Genomic DNA, 10,112 nt, shown 5'->3' on the forward strand with positions numbered 1-10,112 from the left:
GGAGCTGACTGCAAGGATAAACTACTTAAGGACTTATTTGGAACAAAAATTAGGGCCACAACATATGGGGTATCGGGATCGATTCTTATAATCATGAAGCCTACGGTGTCAAGACGATATCGATTTTTAGAAAAAGTTTTCCCAAATCTTTTACATCCTGTCATAAACCTGTCTTATAGCCTGAATATTCAAAATACACTGTTTTTTTTTCTCACAATTTTTTTGGTAAGGCTAAAGAAATGGGAGAAGTATGGATACACCACACAGATGACTCATCAAACACATGTTATTTTATTGAAATAAAAGCAAACAACTAAAACACACAAAACATACTGAAAAATAAAGGAAAGCGATAAAAATCTTCTCCCACACTTAAACCGAACATTGTCCTCAATGTTTCGATATGAGATAGGGTAGGAATAACTTGAAAGAGAGAGAACTATGGTTGATCACCGGCACCGGCACCGTCCTGGTCAGGATGCCTGGGTCGACGACTCCTGATACGACGACTAAGACCTTTCTGCAACTGCCTAAAGCAACCTAACAGAGACCCCTGGTTGGCCTCGATAAGTGCGAAGTGCCACTCATTAGCCTATTGTTGGCGATGCTGCTCATTAGTGATCGCAAGCAAGGACTCTGTGATAGTCTGATGTGCTTGATCATTGCGCTGTTGGGAGGCTACCATAAAACTCATATTATTAGTCAATTGTTGGTTTATGGTATTTAGAAGGGCGTCACGCCTTTCTTCCCGAGCCAGGTGCTCGCGCCACATCTCCTCAGTGATGTAAAAACTGGGAGTGATACCTGTAAAATGGTCAGAAGAAGAAGGTGCAGTGTGTGCAGGTGATGTAGTGTGTGTAGGAATATCATGAGCATGGGATTGGTCACGTCGGTCATACTCATCATCGGTCCCTTGCCCATCGTCCATAGGGACATTAGGTGGAAAAGAACCAGTAAAATGTGGGACATCAAGATCATATGTCCAGTTCCTTGCATGTCACACATCTGTACACTGAGAGCAAGGTAAAATAACACTCGATATAGCTACACCATGGATCATGAGGTTATAACCGCCAGCTCGCCGCACCTTGCACAATTTCATATCCTTCAAAAATTTCAAGTTAATGGTGCGGTGAGGGAGCGGTTCTAAGGTAGCTAACTCAACATTGAGATTTAGTGCTCTAGCAATAGAAGTAATTAATCCACCAAAAGAAATGGTTCCTCCTTTTTTCAAAATGGCGGACATATGTGCAAGTATAAAAGGAACAAGATTGATCCTTCGATTAGTAAGGCAACCTTGTAAAAATAGCAACTCGCGAGCATTTACTTTATTAGAATTTTACCGACCAAAAATAGTACATGCCAAAAGATATCGAAAAATATGGATGGTCGGGTTATGAATAGTGGAGGCTAAAATTCCTTCAAAAGAAGTGGCAGCCACATTCGATAATCTATTCCAAAAGTTAAAGGCTCCGAGTGCTCATTCTGCATCTAAGGGTGTCTCACAAATGACACTCTCTCCGTAAGGCATTCCTAATAAACCTGCTAAGGCGTCGGTAGTGTACTCATATTCAACGTTGAACATTCTAAAACATACGGTACTGTCATACCCCAAAACTTGCCTGTTAATTTTTATGATAAATTGATTCATGCATGACATTCATTTCACATTTGCATTCATTCATTAGCATACATTCTCATATAAATTATAAATTTTAATTTATTTATTATGTGATACAGATATAAAAATAATAATAATTTTGGTTATCTGTATGATATAAATAAATTATATATATATAAATAAAATAGTTTTAATTTAATGATAAATAAAAATAGATTTGAATTTTAATTGTATAATTAAAATTTTAAATTAATTTTATTTGTTAAGGCTCATTAAATTATAATAACTATTTTTTATAATTTAGTGACTCATGTTCCATTTATTCATTATTTATAAATAGTATTTATTTAGTAATTCACGTTTTTTACTTAATAAAATTTATTTATAAGAGTAACATTTTTTAAAAGCCCATAAATTATAAAATAATTTTGGTTGATATAAGTAAGAATAATTTTGATTTTTTTTTAAATGATGAAAGTAAAAATAGAAATAGGTTTAAATTTTAATTCAATTATGTAACTAAAATTTAAATTAATTTTTATTTGTTAAAAGTCATTTAAATTATTCATTATTTATAATAATATTTATATTTAATAAATATTTAGTAAGGTTAAACCCTAACTCTCCTAAAGTATAGGAAGGGATCCAAATATTTAGCAAGGTTAAACCCTAAAGTATAGGAAGTGATCCGAATATTTAGCAAGGTTAAACCCTAAAGTATAGGAAAGGATCCAAATATTTAGCAAGGTTAAACCTAATCCACACCATTATAAATACTTCATATGGCTGCTGCAAGAGAGGACGAAAAAGATGAGAGATACAGCAGAAGAAGATACACAAGGCAAGGCAGAAGCAAGAAGATTCACGGGCAGGGAAAAGAGAAGCAACCATAAAGCACTCATAACCTGAATAAGAACAACACACATACAGTGAGCAAACTAGAAGAATCAAATCCCCAGTAAGTGTTTATTATGGAATTTGCATCCAGCATGATTACCTTGAAATACTCCTTAATTCATGCATGAATAATATAGGTTTAATATATATATTGAGATGATGTATTCATGGTTTGGTGGATGTTGATATTGCTTTATTCAAGTATGCATCTATTCTTGATATGTCATAGCATGTTGGAGAAATTCTGTTTGCATGATTAAAGAATTATATCTGCCATTTAATTATTATTATATGAGTGTGGTTTCTAGCATGATTATGTTTATTTCACATGATGTTATTACATAATAATGATGATGATATAATGGTGATAATATAAATCCTTGGTTGTTTTTAACATGTATGTGTAAGGTTTGTTTTATCATTATCACTTGCAGTAAAGAGAACTAATACATGAGTAAAATGATATAAGCTTCTTGATTTGTGCATGACTATTTTTATTATTGCATGATGATTACATGTGATCTTATTTTATGTGTGTGGTTTGATATAAGATGAAGTTATCGGTTTGTTGTATTCACATGAAAGAAACAGCATGAGAAAAAATAAAGTAGTTTGCCGTAAGAGAGAAAGTTGTGACATGCATGGTGGTGTTGTGTCAAAATGAAAAAATCCATGTAGAATAATATATATTTTAATGAAGGCGAATAAATAACGAATGGACCAACATGGCTCGTTGGTAGCTCCCCCCTCACTGCAACGTAGAGGTCTTGGGCAGTGTTTTTACTATCTTTACTCCCTTTCCACTATAATTAATTCACCACTATTTTTCTATTATTAAAATAAAACCCATTAATTAATTTTCTAATTAATATATTATATTAGTTATTTAAACTAGGATATAATTTAATCTAGTTTATTAATTAAATTTTCATATATCACTTAACTAATTAAAATGGGCTATTTTGAATAATAAAAATCTAATTATATTTTATTTCTTTTCTTTTAAAATTTCTATCAATTTAGTCTAAGTTTTTCCATAAATTCATTAAAAAAAAGTTTCTATTATTATAGACTAAAAACATGTATGCCCTTTTAATTTTGTACTCGTTAATTAAGATTTAGATATTTTATATCCCCTTTTAAATTATGTACCCCATCCCGAAGCCATGTAATAGCGTAGTCTTATTTTTCGCACTTTAATTTTTCCATACTGTGAATATAACTGTCTATATGTATGCTAATAGGATTGCATGGAAAGATAAATAATCGAACTTAGATAAATTAATTCAAGATAATATATCATTTCCACACTTGCACCTCTAGGGTAACCCTCTCTTTGTTGCCTTACGATATTACGGTCATGTCCCGCGAATGTGGGGATACTCTTAGCAAAGACCCTTTCGATTAAATCATCATCATCCCTAAACAGATAAGTCATAGTCCCTTCGATCAAAAGGTCAATGTCCCTACAAGATAAATCATAATCCCTTGAACGTTGCCTTCGAATATATGACCTTGTCCCTCGAACGTTGCCTTCGAATATATGACTTTGTCCCTTGATGACCCTTTGTTGTAGCCTTCGATTAAATGATGATCGTCTCTTCGAATGCTAAGGTATCCTTACAAATGTTGCCTTCAATGACCAATCGACGACCCCACGATGTCCCTTTACATCCAAAGGATAAGACTACTTACTTCTTAATAGTAAGGACATTTTTACCCTCTTAAGGATAGGAAATACCTATAAAGACCTTGGTTAGGTATAACTCTTAAATGCTTGCTCACGGCTTAAAATACTTTTCACACCTCACACTTTTCAAAACATCTTTTAGAAAATCACCACTTGGTATACATTCGAACCAGAATCATCGTCGAGTTATATTTTTCTAAACATCTTTCAAAATCAAACGAGATAAACACTTTGTATACATTCGTACAAGAATCATTACAAAGTTAAACTCTCCTTTCAAAATATTTTCTAAACACACCACATTTCTCAAACACTTTCTCAAACAAGGAAAACATAAGTGAGTTAAGCAATTAAGAGCCCATGGATAACCATGGATATAAAGGGTGCTAACACATTCCCTCTGTATAATGTACCTCCCGAACTCTAAATCTAATCAAGGTCTTTCCTGTTCTTTTCTGCCTTTCCTTATTGGATAAAAGAAAAGTCGGTGGCGACTCTTGCTATCCACAACATAACTTTTCAAAGCAAAAACACAAAGTCAGTTCACCGTATCACAGAATTGGCGACTCTGCTGGGGAATCTTAAAAAGAGAGGTTACCTTAAAGATAAGATCACTTATGTTTTCGAATTGTTTCTTTGTCTGATTTACTTTTAAGGGATTGTTTGGGTATTCTATGCTTGAGTGAAAGATCCTACACCCGGATCTAGTGTACCTTAGGTAAGTAGCAAGAGATCATCGCGACTGTCCGGCGTATACTGGAATGGTTAAAATGATGGCTACGGTTAATGTGACACTTTGGATGTCCTGATGTTCCTCATGTTTACTTGAGGAAAAATTTGGCGTCTGCGTGGTGTCATCAAAGCATTAACCAGACCTTTAGAACCCTAATTGACTCATCCTAACCATTAAAAAAGTAGTGAGATAACTGACTTCGGTTCCGACTGGGGTTGGTTGATACTCGATACTACACTCTTTGAGATTGGACTTTAGGGAAATTTTGGTCAACCGCTTGGTGTTGCACTGAAGTGGATTTAAGGAAAGGTCAATGATTTGAGATCCTTCTAGAACCCGGTTACTATTCTAGGACAGGTTGAACCAACCAAACTTCAGTGGGGAGGGTACTTACCTATGGAACTCATGCAAGCCTTAAAACCTAGGAATGATTGTGGTGTGACTTGTTTGTGCTTGTTACTTACTTGACATCATAACATCATGACATCATGGCATTGTACTAACCATTTCGAGGACTTATGGATTTAACTTTGCTCTGTTTTGTAGGGCTATGGCTTCCGGGAAGACCATCCGGATCAATTTTGTAGCGACCTCTCCTCAACTCAAGGATTTAGTGTCGGAACTTCCCGATCATGCTCAGTTCATCAAGAAACATGGTTATCTCCTCAATTTAGTTACCACCGGTTTCAAGGAAGATATGATGAGAGTTCTATTCCAGTTCTTCGATCCTAAACATCATTGCTTCACCTTCCCAGATTATCAGTTGGTACCCACATTAGAAGAATTTTCTAGGTTGCTTGGGATACCTATCCTTGATCAAACACCTTTCAGTGGTTTAGAAAAGATTTCGAGGTCTGAAGAGGTCGCCGCGGCTTTACACATGACAAAGTCTGACATTGAAACTAATTGGGTAACAAGAAGTGAAGTTAAGGGTTTACTTGCCAAATTTATGATAAATAAGGCCCGAGAATTCCTAAAAGCTATGAGTGTCCACGCTTTCGAAGATGTTCTAGCATTACTAATCTATGGTTTGGTGCTATTTCCTAATCCGGATCAATTCATAGACATGAATGTTGTTAAGATATTTCTCACTGATAACCCTGTGCCCACCTTGCTTGGAGACATTTTGCATTCCCTTCACACTCGTACTATGAAAAGGCAAGGGACTCTCATGTGCTGCGTACCTTTATTATCTAGGTGGTTTATTTCGCACCTTCCTCAACCAGTCTTGAAGAATGAGCAAAATTTGAAATGGTCTCAAAGGATAATGTCGCTCTCCCATTCAGACATCCATTGGTGTCCCCAACCCAAAGAAAATGTTATCTTCATTGACCGTTATGGAGAATCCTCTAACGTACCACTCCTAAGGATAAGAGGAGGTATTACTTATAATCCTGCTTTAGCCCTACGTCAGTTTGGTTATGCTCGAAGAGATGGTCCACATGAAATAATTATCCAAGGCACTGTGTTTGACTATGACAACGATTCTCAAGGTCTCCGTCAAAGGTTTGTACGAGCTCGGGGCATGGTGAAAAGAAGTACTTTAGGACAGAAAAACTCTATTCCTATGGAACCTTATCTCAGATGGGTACGTGCCAGAGCTCGTGAGCTTATCATACCATATCTTGCAATCGGACCTCTGATTGTTGAACCAAAAGTTGAAGGAGGTACCCCTCAGATCATTCCTTATCCAGATATGCCTACCAATGTTGAAGAATTGAAGAAATCTTGGATCTAGTTGAGAGAGGAAAGGGATACTTTTGAAGCTCAGTTCTGTGCTGAAAGGAAGAAAGTATTAGAGCTCACCAGCCAGCTTAATGAGGAACGAAGTCTCAATGCATATCTCCGCCCAAAAAGAAGCCGTCCCTGGGAGACTTGAGCTTTCATTTTTTCTTGTAATGAACATTGATTAAAGAAACTATTAATAAAAGTTCCCCTTTTTGGTGGTTTACGCAAAGTTAAATTCCAAAAGTCCTTGAAAACATTTCATACATTGCATAGCATAACATAACATTGCATAACAGGTACTCTAAAGGATCAATGTTCTCACGGCCTTCCTCTCAAACAGAAAAATGGCCCTCGAACAAACTGTCAAGGATCTCCAGGCTTAGAATGCTCAATTCCAGGAGATGATCTTCAACTTATCCAAGGGACAGGAGGAACTGAAAACTCTATTGCTCGAGAAGAAGAAAGACAAGAAATCTGTGAGTTACATTAACCCGGGAAGAAGGCTTAAAGGACAGGCTCCAGGAGTCAAGATTGGAATTCCGAAGGATAAAGAAGATGAGACAGAAAATGATTCGGAAGATGAGAATGCTGATCCCTTCAACCCTGAGGACGACTATGAAAATTATGAAAATGAACAGTACTCTCTGAAAGATGATAAGTATAAGTTGCTGGAAGAACGTATGCTAGCTATGGAGGGTCAGAAGGCGCCCGGTCTGGATTTCGAAAGCTTAGGTTTGGTCTCTGATGTGGTCATTCCTCGCAAATTCAAGGTCCCCGCTTTCACTAAGTATGATGGAGCGTCTTGTCCTCAGATGCATCTGAGAGCTTATGTGAGAAAGATCCAGCCGTATACCACTGATAGGAAGCTATGGATCCATTTCTTCCAAGAGAGTCTGTCTGGCACACAATTAGAGTGGTATTATCAGCTCGAGAGCTCTAACATCCGCACCTGGACTGATTTAGCGACAACTTTCTACAAGCACTACCAGTATAATTCTGAATTAGCGCTTACTCGGCTACAGCTGTAGAATATGACTATGGGCTCTAAAGAAAGCTTCAAAGAATATGCTCAAAAATGGAGAGACTTGGCTGGCAGAGTCAAACCCCCTATGACTGATCGAGAATTAGTGGACATGTTCATGGGTACACTGACTAGCCCATTCTACAGCCATCTATTGGGAAGTTCCTCATCGGGTTTCACTGAACTTATATTGACGGGTGAACGTGTTGAAAGTGGCATTCGAAGTGGAAAGATACAGGCGGCTACCTCTGCAAGCACCAAAAAGTCCTATCAGGGGAAGAATGAATCAAATGCTGTGTACGGTCAAAGGGGTCAAAACAAGAAAAATCGTGACCATTCTGTTGGAGCAGTTACGATTGCAGCACCGCCATCTCAAAACTTCCAACACAGACAAGACAGGCCAAGAAGGCAGTTTACCAAGATCAATATGAATTTAGCACAAGCACTGCAGGGTATGCTAAAAGCAAATTTAATTACCCTCAGAGATCCTCCTGCAAATCCCAACACTACTTCTCCTTGTTATAATCCCAATGCCAGGTGTGCATATCACTCCGATAGCCCCGGGCATGATACAAACGATTGTTGGTTGTTGAAGAATAAGATGCAGGATATGATCGACGCTGGAGAAACTGAATTTGATCCTCCGGAGACTCCTAATGTCATCACTGCTCTTATGCCTAATCATGACAAGACTGTTAATGCTGTGGATGACAATTCTCACATTACTAATGTAGCCGACTTAGCATCTCCTCTCCTGATCATCAAGAAGAGTTTATTGCAAGCTGGTTTATTTCCAGGTTGTGCTGAAAATTGCGATCTCTGTATACTCCGACCCAATGATTGCTTGAAGTTGAGGAATGGTATTCAACGACTGATGGATGATCGTACAATTCTCTTTGAAAAGATTCCTAAGGTGGAAAACCCTATTGAAGAAATATCTGTGATTGCTAGGTCCAAAGTTCCAGTGAAGATTACCGCTACTAGAGTGCCTGTGAAGATTACTGCTGAGCCCAAGGTAGCTCCCCTAATTATTACTACACCTGGCCCATTACCGTATTCCTCAAGCAAAGCCATTCCGTGGAATTATGGAGGTGATGTTTACATCCACGACATAAAGCAATATGATAATTCTGCTAATCCTAATGACGTTGACATTGTTGGGACTAGTAAAATTACTCGAAGTGGAAGGATCTTCTCTCCAGAAATCTCACCTCCCGCCCCTGAAACTCGAGGATAGGGACCAATAATCAATCCTTCTTAGTCAAAGACACCAATAGAAGTTACTACCGAAGATATTGCCAAGCAGGAAATGGAAGAAATGCTGAAAATCATCCGTAAGAGTGATTTTGATGTGGTAGAACAGCTGGGGCATACTCCGTCTAAAATTTCAATGTTATCCTTGTTGTTATCTTCTGAATCTCATACCAATGCGTTGATAAAATTCTTGAAGACCGCTCATGTACCTCAGGAGACATCTGTCAATCAGTTAGAAAATTATGTTGCTAACTTGACTGTTGATAATGGCATAGGCTTTTCTGATGCTGACCTGACACCAGCAGGAAAGAATCACAATAAAGCTCTGCATATCTCCATTGAGTGTAAGGGGATCACCTTGTCTCATGTGTTGATCGACAATGGCCCTTCTTTGAATGTGCTACCGAAAGCTGTGCTCGATAAGCTTGACTGTAAAAGCATTGAACTAAAACCTAGTGACATTGTGGTGCGTGCTTACGATGGTGCGAAGAGTGTTGTCCACGGTGAAGTGGTTCTCCCTATCAAGATAGGACCTCAAGTCTTCAACACTACCTGTTACATAATGAACATTCGTCCTGCATATTTCTACTTGCTGGGACGCCCTTGGATCCATGGGGCAAGTGTTGTAGCTTCGTCTCTCCATCAAAAGCTGAGGTATCCATTAGAGGGCAAGATTGTCACTGTGTGTGGAGAAGAAGAGTATATTGTCAGTAGCGTGCATACTGTAACACCCTTCTAAAATACCCCAATTATTTAATTAAAATAACAATATGTCAATCAGAGTAATTATGCAGTTAAGGGTGTCACACAAACAACTCCACACCATTCATCAAAGTAGCTTGTCATGCTCATTTATTTATCAAATAAAACATTTGCATAATACGCAGCGGATAGAGATCAAATCGATCATGCAAAACATGTAACATATTACATGTAAAATGGTTCACAACCAACAATAAAACATTTAAAACATCCCATCCCGATGTTACATCTACCAGAGCATGACCCACTAAGGAACTACACTAGACTCCAAGCACTAGCTCCTACTCAATCACTGCTCGTTACCTGAAAAATAGTTGTAAGGGTGAGTTCCTCAATCGATATAATAAGCATTATAAAATATCATGCAATGTTAAGTAATTTAACACATTTCATCACCCTAATCAGA

The sequence above is a fragment of the Lathyrus oleraceus genome, chromosome 7 (assembly GCF_024323335.1).
Source record: "Lathyrus oleraceus cultivar Zhongwan6 chromosome 7, CAAS_Psat_ZW6_1.0, whole genome shotgun sequence".
NCBI lineage: Eukaryota > Viridiplantae > Streptophyta > Magnoliopsida > Fabales > Fabaceae > Lathyrus > Lathyrus oleraceus.